The sequence below is a fragment of the Pan troglodytes genome, chromosome 8, assembly GCF_028858775.2.
Source record: "Pan troglodytes isolate AG18354 chromosome 8, NHGRI_mPanTro3-v2.0_pri, whole genome shotgun sequence".
Taxonomy (NCBI): domain Eukaryota; kingdom Metazoa; phylum Chordata; class Mammalia; order Primates; family Hominidae; genus Pan; species Pan troglodytes.
Window position 1 is genome coordinate 67,420,487 of NC_072406.2, and position 17,851 is coordinate 67,438,337.

The 17,851-nt window shown below is 34.8% G+C and overlaps 1 protein-coding gene across 7 annotated transcripts in view; it reads right to left on the reverse strand.

The window, feature by feature from the left end:
* PCDH15 (protocadherin related 15) overlaps positions 1-17,851 on the reverse strand; it is a 1,753,436-nt gene that overhangs the window by 1,218,984 nt on the left and 516,601 nt on the right. The gene's annotated exons all lie outside the window — the stretch shown is intronic.

Sequence of the window (17,851 nt, forward strand, 5' to 3'; positions counted from 1 at the left end):
TCTGTAATAGTATGTTGAAGTGGAATTATTTCTGTTTCAATACTCAACACAATGTCAATAGAATAGATATTAAGAATAAAAAAAACCATAAGACACAAATAAATTGCATTACTAGAAGGGAAGTAAAAGAAACTCTTTACTACTCTTGAACCCCCAGCCAAATCAAGGTAACAGAAAGAAGTCACAAAAGAGCTATGTCATTTTTGGAAATTCTCAGCAGAGTAAGTGATACTGAGTGTCTTTATTTCCTCTCAAACAAAATCGTAGTGGATTAATATTTTCTCCCTCTCTCTCTATATAATATATATGTATAATTATATATATATATATAATTTCTTCTCCTTCTTCCACTCTTCATATAATATTCAATTAATCAATTTGAATGAGCTTGGATTCAGGCACTTTTATTGAGCACTTACTATGCAAATACTCCATGCAAATAATTTAGGGAAACAAAGAGAATAAATAATCCCTTTCTACAAATAGCTGATGAGGGGATTTGGGCATGTAATAGTAATTAATTGAAACACAGAGTGTAGTAAATGCTGAAAAGATGGATAAATATAAAGTAATGAGAATGCAAAAAAAAAAAAGAAGACTTGATTTCACCTGGAAGATGGATGCAAATTTTTTAATGGGCTTTGAAAGCATTGGTTAGATTTTAAATGAGTACGTTGTAATAGGAGAGAAAGACAAGCAAAACAAAGGGAAAAACAGATATATGGTTAAGGGATTTATTTGATAATCTATTACTACATTTTTTTCATTTATCCTTAGATCATTTTGTGAAAGGGAAATACATCTTGGGATCTCAAACTCATTAAGCCAGAGGGAAAAGTCAAGCTGGGAACTGGGTCACACAAATCTGCATTTGCCTTTTCGTTCCTAAATAAGATGGCTACAAGGTGAAAGGATATACACCTCCCTCATGTTTTGCAGATGAGAAAATTCTAGTGGGCTCCGAGATCTTAACTGTAAAGGTTTTCTGTTAAAATTTACCATGACAATGTAAATTGATGCCTTATCTTCACAGGTGCATAGGACAGAACTCAAAGTCATCTCTCTGCCCACCTCCCACAAATGCATATCTGATTGTACCCCTTGCCCTATTATCTATCTTATCTTACGCAAAAATGCAGATTCACAGAGCCAGGCAAAGGCATAAATGACTATTGCCCCCTACCCACCTCTTACATGAAAAATGTTTATTTCTCAATATCCCGCCATTTCCCTTTTACATTTGGAGCTCTCAAAATCATCTTCAGAGAAAGGCATAGACTTGTCTCCCAGGTGTGTTCTTAACTTCGGCAAATAAACTTCCTGAAATGATTGAGATTTGTCTAGGTCATTGTTCTTGATTGACAATTTCAACATTCTTTTAACTGGCCATTCTTTATATCTAACCTTTGTTCAGTTCAATCTATCTTGTTACTCTTCCACCACAAATATGTTACTAAACCATCTCTTTCTGGTATTATTTTTCTCCAAAAGACTTAACATGGTGTTTCTCTGATGGGGGACAGTTAGAACCTCACAAAATGACTTCCCTCTTTAGCTTTCTCACATTAACTACTGTTATTTTCCACCAAAAAGTTACTTAATACTATGTGTAAGTTTGAAACGTTTATTGGAAATAAGAAGGGACGGAGAGGAGCAAGTCACAATGGTAAATTATAGGATGTGTTCGGGTGTCTTTCTCTCCATCATCCCTCAGAATTTGGTCTTTTTTGAAGGTTTTCTCAATCCTATTTTTCCCTGATTACCCCTGAAAGAAGTGAGTCTTGACCTTTAGAATATCCCCATAATATGTTAAAATAAAACTTTAAAATCTCAAATTAAAGTATAGATATTCTTCTTTCAAAACAATAGCATAAATGTCTGGCTGTTGATATAGATGTTGGGTTCATGGGCAAGTTCAGTTTGTGAAAATCCAATAAGTGATGTAAATCTGTGTACTTTTCTACATGTATCTTGAACATCAATTAAGAACATACCATCACTTGTGAAGAAAGGCACATTAAGAAGTAATAAATGGGTCTGCATATTTGCTAACTGTTCTTTTATTATAGTAAATTTGTTTCAATCATGGCTATTTAACAACCCGGAAGAACCTGAGGACATCATGTTAAATGAAATATGCCAAGCACAAAAAGACATATACCTCATAATCTCAGTCACATGGTGGAATCTAAAAAAGTTGGTCTCATAAAAGTCGAGAGTAGAATGATAGCTACCAGAGGCTGGGGTGGTTAGTGGGGCAGGGGAATGGGAAGGTGTTGGTCAATGGATATATAAAGTTAGATAGGAGGAATAATTTTCAAAATATCTATTTTACAGCAAGGTAACTATAATTAATAATGATATATCGTATTATTCAAAAATGTAGGCCGGGCTCGGTGGCTCATGCCTGTAATCCCAATACTTTGGAAGGCCAAGGCAGCCGGATCACTTGAGATCAGGAGTTCAAGACCAGCCTGGCCAACATGGTAAACCCTGTATCTACTAAAAACACAAAAATTAGCTGGGCATGGTGGCACACTCCTGAAATCCCAGTTAATCGGGAGGCAGAGGTAGAAGAATCACTTGAATCCGGGAGCCGGAGGTTACTGTGAGCCAAGATCATGTCACTGCATTCCAGCCTGGGTGACAGAGCGAGACTCTGTCTCCAAAAAAAAAAAAAAAAAAAAAAGGAAAGAGATATTATGTATTCTTACCACAAAAATGCAAACCATGTGAGGTACTGCATTTGTTAATTAGCTAGATTTAACCAGTCCAAAATATATATTTACTTCAACACATTATGTTCTACATAAAACACACAATTTTTTCTGTAAATTTAAAAATACATATTTTAAATCATTATCTCAGAAAAATAACTTTGTAAGATATTTATTTTATTTGATAAACTCTGAAATATGAATATGAATTTTCTTTTTCTTTTTCTTTTCTTTTTTTTTTTTTTTTTTGCGACAGAGTCTGGCTCAGTCGCCCAGGCTGGAGTGCAGTGGCGCGATCTCGGCTCACTGCAAGCTCCGCCTCCCGCGTTCATGCCATTCTCCTGCCTCAGCCTCCTGAAGTAGCTGGGACTACAGGCGCCCGCCACCATGCCTGGCTAAATGAATTTTATTTTTCAAGGCTCAGAAAAAACTTACTTTATTTTTATTGTTTTATTGTATTTATTTATATATATATATATTTTGATAAGGAGTCTTGCTCTGTCGCCCAGGCTGGAGTGCAGTGGCTCCATCGCCGCTCACTGCAAGCTCCGCCTCCCAAATTCACGCCATTCTCCTGCCTCAGCCTCCCGAGTAGCTGGGACTGCAGGCGCCCGCCACCACGCCCGGCGAAGTTTTTGCATTTTTACTGGAGATGGGGTTTCACCATGTTAGCCAGGATGGTCTCAATCTCCTGACCTCGTGATCTGCCCGGCCTCTGCCTCCCAAAGTGCTGGGATTACAGGCATGAGCCACCGCGCTCGGTTTATTGCTTACAGTGACAGTTGATTTCCATAATGGTTAAAATAATGGTAACTTAAGTGTGTACCTCTTGTTTTGTGAAGAAAACTAATATTCAAATAAAACAAACGCAGTGTAGATAAAATCCCAATGGCAATTTAGAACGTTGTCGATAGAAAAACATTTTAATATTTAATTTTAACACACAACATCTTTGAAAAACTACAATTTTACAAGTAAAGTCTAGATAAATTTTGTAATTACAATAAAATAAGCATGAATTTTTAAAAGATGCTGTGAAATAAACTAGTATACAAATTCTAGATCGACTATTAATCTTCCTCACCACACACACACACAGACACACACACAAGTGTTTGCTAAGATGAAAGGCAATATTTCTGCTATTTATATCTCATTATTTGAAATGGCAGACCTATTTGTTTCCTGCCTTCTTAAAATCTAATTTACTTACTGCTACAATAAACACAGGCTTCTCTGATTATTTGCATCCACACACAGTGTCTCAAATAGCCTATATTTGTGTCTGTGTATAACTGTGTACACATATAACTGTGTACACATATACACACATATTCATATATATATTCTTTCATATATATATACACACACATATATATATGCCTATATATATACTCCTTCCTATATATATACATGTATATATGTATGTGAGTGTGTGTCTGTATACATCTGGACCTGTGGGTCTGGAGTTTACATCTGAATCAGAGAAAGAGATTTTATATATATGATATATATCTCTCTCTCATATATATAATCTTTTTATATATGTATATATAAAATCTCTTTCTCTGATACAGATGTATATCTGTGTACACACACTCATTATATATAGGAAGGAATATAATAGGAAGGAATATATATATATATAGGAAGGAATATATATAGAGAGAGGAAGGAATATATATATATAATAGGAAGGAATATATATTTCTTTCTCTGATTCAGATATGTATCTGTGTACACACACACTCATATATATAGGAAGGAGTATATATATGAATATATATATGGGATGGAATATATATATATTCCCATATATAGGAAGAAATATATATGTATATTTATATGAGTGTGTGTGTGTACACAGATATACATCTGAATCAGATTTCATATATATATAGAAAGAGATAAAGGGATAATATATTATATATATATACACATATATATATACACACACACATATATAATCTTTTTCTGATTCAGATGTAAACTCCATACCCACAGGTCCAGATGTGTAATCAGTGATATCATATACATATCTCATTAGCACATGAAATCTAACAGGTTTAGAACTGAACTCATCTTCCTCTAGCTTTCTTCCTCTATGTACCCCATCTTAAGAAACTGCATTATTATTTATTTGGTCAACTGACTTAGAAATCTAAGAATTATCCTTACTTCCTTATATTCTTGAAAGCTCATGCCTAATTGGCACGCATTCCCATCAGCTCTACCTTTATACACTCATGAGTGTGATCCCCTCCTGCCATTCCCACTGCCACTGGGTTTGCTTTATTTCAGGCCTTCATTATTTCTATTCTAGATTGCAGTGAAAACCTCTTAACTTGGCTGCCTGCCAGTAGTCACTGCTGTTCCTCTTTAACTCGTTCTCCAGGCTGTGGCAAAACCATTTTTTTTTAAATCAAAACAGGATTTTTAAACATCTCCTTGACAGCGGAATCTGATTATATGACTCTTCTACTTAAGGTTTCCAGTGTCCATGGGATAAAATCTAAATCCTTTAGGAGGCATACAACCTCTCTCCCTGTATCTCTAATACCTTTTAATGTCTCTTTTCATACATTATGTTGTAGCCATACCCCAATTCTAGTAGTTCTGTGTATGTATGCATGTGTGTGTGACTGTATATGTGTGTTGAGTGAAAATAACAGCAACAAAGAAAGAGAGATTGAAAGATGAAGAGACAGAGAAAGAGAAGAAATGAAGAGACAGAGAAACCAAAATTTCATTGTACTTTTTGATCTGGCTCATGAGATTTCAGATGGTTTTATGTTCTTCTTTGTGTTCCCTCCTATTTTCCATAATTTCTCAATTGTCATGTGTGTTTTGCAATTAGAGAAATAATCTAGCCTTACATGACACAACTGAATATTTGAAAACTGCATAGTTTTTGTTTCATTTTAAAGTCCACCTCATCTATTTACAGCCATTCTTTAAAACCATATGACAAATTGACTTTAATCATTTTGAAAATTATTATAGTCACTTTTAGAACTCCTACATTCTTATAATTCTTCTGTGAATAAATATTTACTTCAAGACAAAATATGTAAATTAATTATAGCTTAGTATGACCTTTATACATATTGGAGGAGTTACAAAATATATATTTTATCAAAGACTATACTCTTAGAATGCAATAACAGATTTTATAACTTATTTATACTTGTATAGAAGAGTTACATAAATATAATATAGTTTATTCAATACCATGTGATTAGAAATTGAAGTTTCATGATGGTTTTGATATTTAGTATATATTAAATGCTTTCTACAACATAAAACAGAAAGGTTCCTGCGATTGAGGTACAGATCAAGTGTAAGGGGACTTTAGAGTCAGTAAAGATTATAAGATTACATTTGATTTTTACTTTACTTATTTATAAGTCATTTCACAATACTTTGGTAGACTGGCAGAATATTAAGATGAAAAAAATACCTGGAGTAAAATTTAGTTTGAATGAAGTTTTGACAAAAAATATTAAAAGTGAGAGATAAGCTTGTAATTGGTTAAAATCAAATTGTAAAAGTCTCAATTTCAGGCTAACAAGGTTTCACATTATTCTACCACACAATGTAAGTCATTTCAATATTTTCCACAAATGGAAGACAGGATTCACATTTCTGAACAGGAAGATGAGCTCTCGTAATTATATACAAAATAGATTGCAGATTTATGGAGGCAACTGTTAACATAGATAATAATTATTCTATGATAATGACATTAGGTACCAATATTTATCAAATGTTTAACTATAGTCTATGCAGTGTGCCAGAAGAGATACATACTGCCTGAAATGCACACATATTTAACATTATGTATATAATATTATGTCATATATTATATAACAACACATTCTGAATACTAAAATTCACTAAGAATTAGTGTTTTCCTACTGGTTTTCAGACAGGGACATTGACTTAGCTGGCTTAACTACATATTCACAAAGCCAATACTTTGTAACTTCTTTGGAATTCAACTACAAAGAGAGGAATATAGAAATACAGTGCAAGGCAGGAGGGAGGTAAATTAATGTTATGAGCAATATGGACCTGGGCCAGGAAAATAGCCTTATACTAAGTGGGAAAGCATAGATGATAGAAGTTACATCACTTAGGTAGTCGTGGCTTTAAAGAGAGAATGAGGGGGAGAAATTGAAAATGCCTGAAAGCTTGAAGGAGAAGTCAATATCTGGAGGATATTTTTGTGGGAAGACAGATGGCATAGTCAGTTTTCATTTTCAGGTATCAAAAGAATAGCCAGTTCGAAGAAGTTTAAAACATAAAAGTTGGACTTAAGGGAATGAAGAATATAGGAGACAGGGAAGAAATGACATCTTACTACTGCACATTTTGTTTTGGAAATTGTGTATATCGGGATGATAATTAAAGCCATTATAGTCCAAGAAAAGGGCATATAAAAAACAGGCACGGGCCAAAGATAAATTATTGAGGAACATCTGCATTTGGAGCATAAGAGAAGGATGGGATAGGAGGATGTGAAAGTTGAGTCACAATGTAATGGATGAAAGGTTAGCTGGTAGCAGTAAAACAGAGATAACAAGCAAATTTTTAAAATAGCTTTTAAATCACAAAAAATAAGATAATAATGCAATAACTTCAGAGGGAAAAAGTACGAGGGAGTTTTGTGTTTTTCTTTTTTGGGAAAGGACAGGAGGGTGACATGCTTTACAGTTATAGAAAGAACTAGGTGGCAATCAAAATATTAAAAATGCAAAGAGAAAAACAAAAGAAAATTGCTAGAGTGGGATCTCAGAAGGGAGTAAATGAGATCAAGAGCAAAGTCACACTGTCTAGATTTAAAGAGATCTACTTTCTTTTCTGCGACAAAGAAGAGTAAACTAAAAATATATCAGAGGTGAATGAGGGGGTGGGGAGCTCCTGTTGAATGATTTCCCCAACCTTGACATCTAGAAATTTCTGTCCTATGAAAAGTAGGTGAAGTTGGATTGTTATTGAGGGCTTCTATTTGGGGTGAAAAGGTTTGTTAAGAGTCTATATGAGAAATGTGAGAAGGAACAATCAAAGTTGAATTAAAGAATGTTACATAATAGAGCCTCACAACTTCTCTTCCCCTGTCATAGGTATTCAGTATGCACAGATCATAGTTCATAATATAGCGATAGGACTCTAATTTAGGGGAGTAGTTTTAAAATACCACTCTGGTGTTTATTTGCTGTGTTTATAATTCCTGTTCAATTAGATTAAATTTGTCATTTACCATAGCATGTGTATCATCCAAGTAGCTGAGGTAGTATAATTTTTTGTCAATAATATTTTAATATTTTTCAATATACTGATTCATTCAGCAAATAATTATTAAGTGAATTTCTTCCTATTCAATCTTGTGTTAAGTATTGGGGAGGAAAAATAGAATGTTACTTTGATATTTCAGCATGATAGTAAGTATTAATCTTACATGCAACCACAAAAAACTCACTCTGTGCCAGATTTTACTTTAAAACCTCAAGCAAAGGTCAATATCAGCAAAAGTAATTGAACTCATGTATTGATCACTTACTTTGGGATACATTTTCTGCTAAATATTTCCATATATTCTCTCCTTAACCCTCAAGTTAACTGTATGACGTAGTACTATTATTTTTCTCATTTTATAGTAAAGGAAACCAACAAAAGAGGTTAAGTAAATTGCTAATGATAATATGGCTAAAAATAGTGGAACTAACTTGAACCAAATCTTTGTGATTCCCAAATTGGTTTATTTTACTAGGGCAATACTAAAGAAAATAAAAAGTAAGTAAATCTAAGAAGAAAATTTCAAAGGATGAATGACTCTCAATAAGAATACCATCTGAGCTCAGCGACACGTCTAAAACTAAAATCAAACAGACAAAATGACCTCACGTGCACAAACACATACTACCTGAAAAAGAAAGTATTTATCTTTATAACAAAGACAAATTTTGAGAATTTGGAAATTCAATAACATATCGTGACTTTATAAAACAGCTATATTTAACTTTAAATATTAAAAGCAAAATTATGGAACACAAGGCTAGCCAATGTCCTGACTTCACATTTTTTTTCTTGAAATGTGATCATTACCTCTTCATCTTCCAGTGATGCTCATCTGAGCGTAAGAGGAACTGACAATTCATGAAGATGCAACCATATTCATGTCTAAGTTTCTCTGGCAAATTATACAGATTCTCTGAAAATTATACAAATTTTCAGCCTGTTTTTGTCTGGTGTTGTAAGCTACATGAAACTTTTAAAGATTGTACATGTTTATCTGCTTCTAGTGATAGACAACTACATATCACCAACAACTTTCATATATTATATTTGACAACATTATTAAATATTAATCCATATTCTGATTTAAAGTGCTTTTTCTTTTTCACGTAATCATAGTGAAAACATTTACTTAACCATTTTAAAATTGCATTCAAATTTTTTTGAGTCTTTCCATAAACTTGGGAAACAATTAAAATATTATTAATACTGCATTGTACCAGTAAGGAGAGTGAGACTTGAGTGATTGAGTAACTTGCTGTAAGTTGCCCTGTACGTTTGAAAATTGAGTGCTGTAATTAAGAATAAATGTTTCTGTATCATCATTCTTACTCTTCAGCATTGTTCTTTAAATAAAATTCCCAGCCATATTTTCTGTCCTTGTACCTAGAACACATATCTACAGGATAAGAATGTTAGGTTGTTTCTTTTACATATCCCAAATACCCAAAATAGCATCTGTTATGTTTTATATAAATATGTGTGTCTAATATACATATATATATGAATATGCATGTATGTATATAAATTCAATTGTCCTATCCACTAGTAATTTTGCTTCAGCAGATGTAGTATGGTGCTGACAATCAGGTTTAAATAAACGATGTAGTTTTCTAAAGGCAGAAATTTGATGAACTCTTCTATATGTACACTAGACTCAACACTTCTGTGCTGAGCTGAAGTGTAATGAATGCAGATAAAACAAAATAAGAAAAATAGGAGAGACAGGAAAACTTTGGTAAAGAATATTAGGGGAGGAAATCAAACTAAACAAAAAAAGCGAAACAAAACAACCCTGATGGCCTAGAAAGCACCCTAATGTGGTCTTGGTCAATCAATGGTAACTGCCTGTTCCTTCTATTCCTGTTGCCCATTCTTGTGTATTTGAATTCGTAGAAGTGCTGCACCAACTTTTCTCTCTGTTTAATTCTTGACACTTCTATGTAGACAATGATGGGTAAGGGAATGCGGTTGAGGAGAAAGGAGAAACTAGCTAAAGAGCAACAAAAGTTGAAGCAGCCAGTTGCCCCAAGGTCCAAAAGAACTTGACTCTGAGAAAGAAAAGATAGCCAATAGTGATGAAAGAAACTGAACTTTCCTAATCCTAAAACAAGAGAGTGATGACGTGGTTCCACCAAGATTTCAAAGAGGTGAATAAAAGCTCACACCCTAACTGTAATATTATTATCATTTTTTCAATTATTCTTTAAGAACTTGATGGAATATGAGTTTAAAATATTTTGTCTTACACAAGTTAGGCTGATGAGCTGGTTAAGATTTTATAATGTTTTGGACAGATAGAAATTAAGTCACTTTCCAAATATGAATACTCATATGTAGGCAGGTAGTGTAAATTAGAAGTTGGGTGCCAACATGTGCCTCTCTTTACTTTGCAATGCTGTATTTACTGCAAAGGAGAACCACAGAGCAGCCATTATCATCATGTGCGGGATCTTAACACATGCCAGAGGGCTGAGGAATCATACAGAGAGCACGAGTCTCAGTTTCCTCAAATCATCTGTCTGTTTGATTTTTCTTGAGAAGTTTCTACAGTGGTGAAGTTGAGGGGTATTTTGTAGAATAAACACAGCTAATATTCCTAAATTAAAATGAGCTGCAAAAGATTCCTGGATGATACAAGGCTTAGCAAATTGAGTCATGACTTAAGAGAAACAATCTGGACGCTGAGCTCAGAAAAGAACTAGGAAAGACAGAAAAACAATTAAATACAACAAAATCTTTTTGGAAAAGTTAGATCAAGTAAGAGAGAAACATATCACAGTTCTTAAATTTATATTTTAAAATAAACCATCAAATTAGAAACTTAGTAAGTTCTGTTTTGTTTATTTAAACTAATAAATATTACTTACAAAGAATCACAAATTGTCATAGGCAGCAATAAAGAAACATTCTGTGAATTTTCACAAATAGAAAAATTGCATTAGAAATAATGGGAGCAAATCAAATGAATGGATCAGAATAATGAGTTTGCAGAAGTTAGGGGAAGATAAAATACTTATACATATATGTATAGAAAATAAATGGTAAAAGAAGCAAGCTGTAAATTTAAACTTCCAAAATAATGCTAATGCAAAAATACATTAATTAAATACAATTTAGGATAAGAGAATTAGAAAAAAACTATAAATAATGCTATTCCTTGAAAAGAAATGCAGATTTTTTTTTCAATCACATAAAATGCTCAAAGTAGGCACACAAGACCTTGCCTAGTGAAAGTCCTTTATCCCAAACAAATTGATGACACTGTAAGATTTGTTTATACCTGCCTTGTATAGTTTAGTTGTTAAAGGCAGAAAGACCTGAATTTGAAATCCATCTCTACCTGTATTTTAAGCTAGTGCTTTATTTACATGCTGATTCTAAATGAGCAAATACATCATAATCTGTGTTGTTAGGAAACAAATGTTTAAAGATTTAATAAAAAATGCACTGGTATACAGTTTATAACTCCATGTGTAAACCGAAGACCTCAGTACATTGTATTCATAGTTTCTGTACTAGCCAGATTACTCCCAGCTAAAAGTAAGACAATCAGTAATAAAATTAGCTAAAAATAGAGAAATTTGTCATCTCATATAAAAGGAAGCAGGGTAGCCTTCAGGATTATTTGCTTTAAATTGGTTATTTCAAGACCTCATCAAAAGTCAAAGCCTTTCAACTTTGTGGGCATGAGTCTCAGACCGGCATTAAAAAGACAACTGTAGGGCTTGGTGTCAGATTCAGGAAAGGAGGGGCTGTGGTTTGAATATGTCCCTTCTAGAATTCAGATGTTGCCAATGTGATAGTATTTAGAAGGTGAGGTTTTTTAGAGGTGATTGGGCCATAAGGCCCAAGCATGAACTGTGCCCTTATAAAAAGGTTTGACTAAGGCAGTTTGTCTTTTTTGCCATTCTACCTTCCACCATGTGAGGATACAGTGTTCCTCCCCTCTGGAGGACGCAGGACTCACCAGACAACCAAACCTGCCAGTGCCTTGATCTTGGACTTTCCAACCTCCAGAGCTATGAGAAAAACACATTTTTGTTCTTTATAAATTACCCAGTCTGTACACACACACAAATGAACTAAGACAGAAATTGGTACGGGGATTGGACTATTGTTGTAACAAATATCTAAAAATGTGGAAGCAAGCTTTGGAACAGGGTAATGTATAGAAACTGGAAGAGTTTTGAAGGGATTGCTAGAAAAAGCCTCTATTGATATAAACTGAAAATTACGGGGGATCTACCGAGGGCTCAGAAGAGGAGAACTGCAGGGGAAGCCTCAGTTGTCTTAGTGATTACCTAAGTGGTCATGACTAGAATACTGGTTGAAATATGAACAATAAAGGCCATTCTGATTAGGTCCCAGATGGAAATGAGGAATATCTTATTGGAATTTGGAGAAAAGGCTATCCTGGTTTACAAAGTGGCAAAGGCTAGGCTGTCTGTGTCCTAGGACTTTGTGAAAGGCAGCACTTAAGAATGACTAATTAGGATATCTGACAAAAAAAAAATCTCTTAGTAGCAAATTGCTGAAGGAGATACCAGGGATTTGTTAACTGTTTATGGTAAAATGTGAGAAGAGCTAAAAAATTAAAAGACAGATTTTAACCCACTTACACCTAGTGTTCCATTATTGGAATGCTAAGCTTGTGGGAGTTATTTATACCCTGCTTCTCAAGGTCATCACCAAGGTCTGATTTTTGACAAAAATATTTGCCACATCTGGCATAAATGAGTTAAAATCAAAAGGAAAGCAAAATGTAAAAATCTGTAAAATTCCCAGGCTGGCCACATAAACAATGAAAATAAAAATCTGTCTAGCAGAGAAAACCAAGGGAGTGGGTCATCTACTATTAGATAAGGAGACTAGTTTGGATAGACGGGTGCCAGGTGCTATTCATCAAGACAGTGGGAGAGTGACTCTGAAGACATTTCAGGGTTTTTAAATGCTGTCATGCCCACCACAGGTCCAAAGTGCCAGGGCCTTGGTGGCAGAACAGTTTCAAGTGAGGAAGAGCTCAGGTTACCTGTGGAACTTCAGTACTCCAAATGTTCTTGAAGCCCAGAACTCCTTCAAGTCTCTGCACCCATTGTTTTTGTACAGTGCTAATTGGCTGCTTCAGTTGTGGTGTAGATGGCCCAGTTGTGCCTGAAATCAATGTTCCAGAGGGTGCTAGCATTGAGCCCTAACCATGCCACCATGATGCTAAATCTTCAGCCAAGCAGAGTGCATGAGATATGGAGACTTGGATTTCAAATCATCTCTACCTGGACTTCAAGTGATATCTCAGAGAGCCTCAGGTTCTAGGCAGAGAATTTTGTCATGGGCGGGAGCACCAAAGAGAGTCCTAAAAGGGAGAGGCATAGTGCAGGAGGGGGCAGCGGGGCAGCTATATCACAGATAGCACCCACTAGGGCAATGATTGATGGAGTTGTGGCAGCAGGGCCCCTCGAGAGACCAAAGCCTGGGAGAGCCACAGGCACTGAACTCCAACCCATGAGAGCTGAAGGGAGCTGTACCCAGCAAAGCCATGCTAATAGGGTCCTCTGGGGCATTTGGGGCCCAACCTTACCCCAGTGTGTCCAGGAAGTGGGCCATGGAGTCAAAGATTGTTCACATGTGTTTTGCCTCACTGTGTTTTGGACTCACTTGGGACCTATTACCCCTTTCTTCTTGCCTACTTCTCCCCTTTGGAATATAAACGCCTGTCTTGTGTCTGTCTTACCATTACATTTTGAAAACATGTAACTTGTTTGCTTTCACAGGTTCAGAGCTGGAGAACAATTTACCCCAGGATGAAACACTCTTGAGTTTCACTTACATGATGTTTAGATGAGACTTTGGACTTAGACTTTAAAGTTGATTCTGAAACAAGTAAAGAGTTTTTGGAGCTATTAAGATGGAATAAATGAATTTTTTTTAATGTGAGAAAATCATGAATGTGAGGGAGCTAGGGATATAATGCTATGGTTTGAATGTGTCCTCTCCGAAATTCAGGCGTTGCCAATGTGATAGTATTAAGGGGTAAGGCCTTTAAAAAGGGATTAGGCCATAAGGGGTCTTCCCTTCTGAATGGGATCAGATGTCTTTATTAAAGGGCTTGATGGAGGGAGTTTGTCCCTTTTGTCCCTCCACCTTCTATCATGTGAGGGTACAGCATTCCTCCTCCTAGTGGATGTGGCCTTACCAGACAAACAAACCTGCCAGTTCCTTGATCTTGGACTTCCCAACCTTTAGAACTCTGAGAAAAAAAATAATAATAATCTTTGTTTTGCTTTTATAAATTACCCAGTGTGGTATTTCATTATTGCAGCCCAAAAGGAATCAGACAAATAGAGTTCAGAGTGATAAATACACTATATTTTCTTAAACTACTTTTTCTTTAGGAAGCAAGAGATTACCTACTGACCCAACAAGTGAAGGGTTATAATGCATAAAAATAATACTTTTTCCTGTGTGATTTATTTTTCCTGAATGACAAAGCATTCCTAACAGTGAGAGTTGAATGTTATTTCAGGAAATAGGGAAGGTAATGTGCCCCGTCACTGACAATGTTAAAATGATCAATTGCAGATATTCTAGAGCAGACTCAAGAACTTGAGACAAATATATAAATCTTAGATTACTTTGGCATATTTTTTTCTTTTCTTTGTAATTTACCATTTATTAAGCATGCATTTATTGACTGCCTACTATACGCCAACCAGTAGAAGGACACAATTACTTCACTTTAGGCACAAACTCAAAGTAGGCACTGGAGATACAAAACATGAATAGATCAATTCCTGTTGGCACTATTTAGAAATTAAAGAGAATCTAGAGTCTAAAAACTAATAAGAATAAATAAAATATGTCATTTACATTTAATTTCTAGAATGAAACACAGTAAACAGACATTCTAAAAAATACTTAACAATTATGTTTTATAAAAACCTGTGATATGTCATCATTTTGATAAACACCCTTTTTGGTGAAATCTTATATTGCAATTATTGTATTTATATTTATTAATGCATTTTATACATGTTAGTTAAATTTACTACTTCATATAAATATCTAACATTTAGATTCCAAATTAAGCTCAAAATAATGGAAAAGATATTGGAATGAGGAATAGGAAAGAAGAGGCTGATAATAATAGCCAGTTTCTCTGGAGGCATGATCTGGGAGGATACAGCTGCTTTCCTTTAAGCAGTGGCCAGTGTCTTCAGAAAAGAAATGTTTTTATGTATCTTTACATGAAATAGACACTATTTCAAATTACAAATTAACTCCAACATAGGGAATCTTAATATAATAATCAAGGTATGTAATCTAAATCTTTTAAAAAGAACTCTGATCTTCATTTAAACCTAATTTCAAAATGAAGAGTAAACATTAGCATGTTGAGTGGATAATTACAAAAATAAATTATATTATTATAGCATTCTTTTTGCATGTAATTAGCATTGCATTCTCTGCTTGAAGGATAATTCATACAACCCATTACCCTGTCCCAAATAAAAACTTCCTGGGCATAGCCTATCTTGTCTTTCCTTATACTGATTCATTTTCTGGAAGGCCATTTTGTTCCTTTTTCCCTTTTTCTTACTTGTGAATTTTTACTAACTTAAGGCCCAGTTCATATTATCCACTCTGTAAAGACTTCCCTTGAGACCCAAATAAATTTGTTGTTCCCTCCAATATGTTCATAATCCTACTATACCATGCATCACAGCGTAATAAAGTTAACTATTCATGGTACTCTGGGATTTTCTTGGGTCAAAAGCAAGAGCAACATTGCATTTAATTTTGCATTTTTAAAAATAGTATAGATACTTAGAAAAGGAGGATGCTCAATAAATGCTTATTCAGTAAATGAGGTATGGATAATTATGCAAACAGCCAAAGACATTACTTAAACTTTGGCTGAACGGAAGGACATCACAAAGTTTTTCATAAATTATATGAATATGTGTGATAATGTAAACAAAATAGAAGATAAAAATGCTCCACTAATGGCCATAGGGGGTAGCCAGAGTGTGAATGTCCAATTTTTTTTATAATACTTTGGTCATGACCTATGATTGAATAGATATATTAAGAATGAGAAGGAATAAAATTATTGGTCATATTTATTCTCTTAACAATTAGTTAATTGTACACCTTGCTATGGTTTAAATGTGTCCCCCCAAAGGCATGTGTTAGAAACTTAATCCCCCAAGGAAGAGTGTTGAGAGGTAGAGACTAATGGGAGGTCTTTAGGTCAGAGGGCTCCACTCTTATCAGTGGATTAACGGATTAATGCCCATTATGAAAGGACTTGAGACAATGAGTTCAGTCTCTTGCTGTATATCACCATTTCTTTTCCTTTCCGCCATGAGATGATGAAGCAAGAAGGCTTTTGCTAGATGCTGACCTCTTATTCTTGGACTTCCCAGCCTCCAAAAACATGAATCAATAAATTTCTGTTAATTACAAATTACCTAGGCTGTAGTGTTCAGTTACAGCAGCACAAAACACACTGAAATAACTATTGCACTTATTATGCACAAATCACACTGAAGCCATACTGGTTTATTTTAGAATGTACAATTTCCCCAGATAAGACAAGCTCTGGTATGTTAAGAGACTTAGCTTAGACAGATTCTGGTTCCCTACTCTGTAGTATAGAAATTTGATCCACTTCCAGGTACCAGAAAATATGAGCTCTGAGTTTATGGTCCAGCTCACATTTCAGCTCGCACCAGCCTGTGGAAGATTTGTGGCAGTATATCCCTCCTCAGCCACTCCTTCTCAAGTTCTGTACTCTGAAAGCAACTACAATTTCCTTGACTTTTGCTGCATTCAGCAAAGTCAAAGAATATTTGACAAAGAATATTTGTCCTCAGAAGATCTGTTAACCAATGTGTCACTCTAGCTTTCTATGTGTTTCTCAAAAACATATCGTATATTTATCTAAACTATAAACAATAAACTTAAAAAACAAGCATATTGTTAATGAATTTAGATGAAATATCCATCTATTATTTTAGATGGACTGTATAAAATTCACCTTGTATGAGAGAAATTAAAAGGCACTTTATCTGTGTTAGTATACCTAGGAACTAGTTAGAGCAAGCTGGTTTTGTTTTGCTTTCAAAAAATTAAATATTCACCTAACATAATTTTTTGTCTTTCAGATCAGACTTCTGATTATAAAAACATGGAAAATTGAAAATTAACCTGTCACCCCTGAAGATAAATAGTTAGACATTTTTCCCATCATAGAATCAGAAGACATAATGTTATTTTCCAAAGAGTTGGAAGGTAAAATTCAAGCTAATCAAAACTGATTATCCCCTCCCAATAGAAAGAAGAAAAATATCATAAAGGATCTGATCTTTTCAGTTTTAAATCTGTGGGTCAATTGTTAATGACATCTTAATTTTTTTTTTTTTTAATTTTGAGACGGAGTCTCGCTCTGTTGCCCAGGCTGGAGTGCAGTGGCATGATCTCGGCTCACTGCAACCTCTGCCTCTCGGGTTCAAGTGATTCTCCTGCCTCAGCCTCCCAAGTAGCTGGGATTACAGGCACTGGCTACCATGCCTGGGTAATTTTTGTAGCTTTAGGAGAGACAGGGTTTTACCATGTTGGCCAGGCTGGTCTCGAACTGCTGACCTCGTGATACGCCCATCTCGGACTCCCAAAGTGTTGAGATTACAGGCGTGAGCCACAGCACCCAGCCAATGACATCTTAATTTTTAAGAAATCATAGATGTATATGAAAACCATAGAAAAATGTCTTTACAGATAGCTATTTGACATCATGGATCTGAAATTAAGGACAACTAGCTGAAGTATTAGCTTAG